This window comes from Aplysia californica, unplaced genomic scaffold (assembly GCF_000002075.1).
Source record: "Aplysia californica isolate F4 #8 unplaced genomic scaffold, AplCal3.0 scaffold00158, whole genome shotgun sequence".
Classification (NCBI taxonomy): Eukaryota; Metazoa; Mollusca; class Gastropoda; order Aplysiida; family Aplysiidae; genus Aplysia; species Aplysia californica.
The window spans coordinates 535,701-536,733 of record NW_004797428.1 but is presented as its reverse complement, the minus strand read 5'-3'; the positions used below and the strand labels follow the sequence as shown (position 1 = coordinate 536,733).

The following is a 1,033-nucleotide window of genomic DNA, read 5'->3' as shown; positions in this document are numbered from 1 at the left end:
GTGTTGAGCCAAAAAACAAAAATTTGATAAAAATTCCCAAACCAGCGGAAAAATGCAAGTTTCTTCACTTTGATTATTTTGACGAGAGCCTGATTCCACCACGCTGCCTCACATATAAACTTTTTGCCACGTTTCTGCAGCCATAGATGATTACATTCTATTATTGTTCAAACAAAAACACACTGACACCAGCACATCGCTGCTGAATAGAAGTGGTTTACTTTATTCTTCACTCGTTTACCCGTCAGTTATTTACTGATACTTTGTATATTTAGAGTTGTTTGTGGTAATCTATTTATATTGTTTGAAAAATCGCACATTCACACTGGTATCAAATGAAGCCAAGAATGTGAAAAATCGCACATTCACACTGGTATCAAATGAAGCCAAGAATGACGCAACAAATCAAGTCACCTTCCTGTCGCAGTACCCGACTACAATTCCTCCACACAATCTTGCTGTTTCTTATAAAACTAGTTTTAGTAAAGTATGAGCAGATATTCTTTACAACTTCACTTGTCATTTATCAGGAGATCGTAATTGTACGTGGGCTAAAGTGTGGACGGCTCGAGTAACCTAGATCGCGAGATCAGAAACCAAAGGTTCTATTTCTATCTGCCCTGTACAAATCGTAAGATTATTAGGAGTCGTTATCTAGTAGAGCACATTGAAATGTCTTAACGAGCAATATTAGACAACGCTTACCTTGCTTAATTATTTCACAAATGATGCCTGATTCAAATCTAATTTTCATGAAAACTGCTCAACCAGGTTTTTATATTTAACACTAACTTTTCTGGTGATGTAATTTTCGAATGTTTGACTCCGCCACCCCCCCCTCCTCCCCAAACGCCACCGAATTTTAAAAGATCTGCAGTTGGCCTGCTGTTCAAATGAACGAGGGCCAAAAATTTCAGTTCTGTTTATATTGCAGTTTATTAGATCTGTGTTATTCATTACGTGAGCTCGAAGTATAATATTGTGTCAAATTTTAAAATCTAAATTAATAATGTAAAAAGCAAGAAAAGATACA

At 36.3% G+C, this 1,033-nt stretch overlaps 1 protein-coding gene across 1 annotated transcript in view; it reads left to right on the top strand.

Annotated features, from left to right (window-relative positions):
- LOC101859852 (proline iminopeptidase) overlaps window positions 1-1,033 on the top strand; it is a gene marked incomplete at its 5' end in the record, with an annotated part of 6,413 nt that overhangs the window by 4,165 nt on the left and 1,215 nt on the right.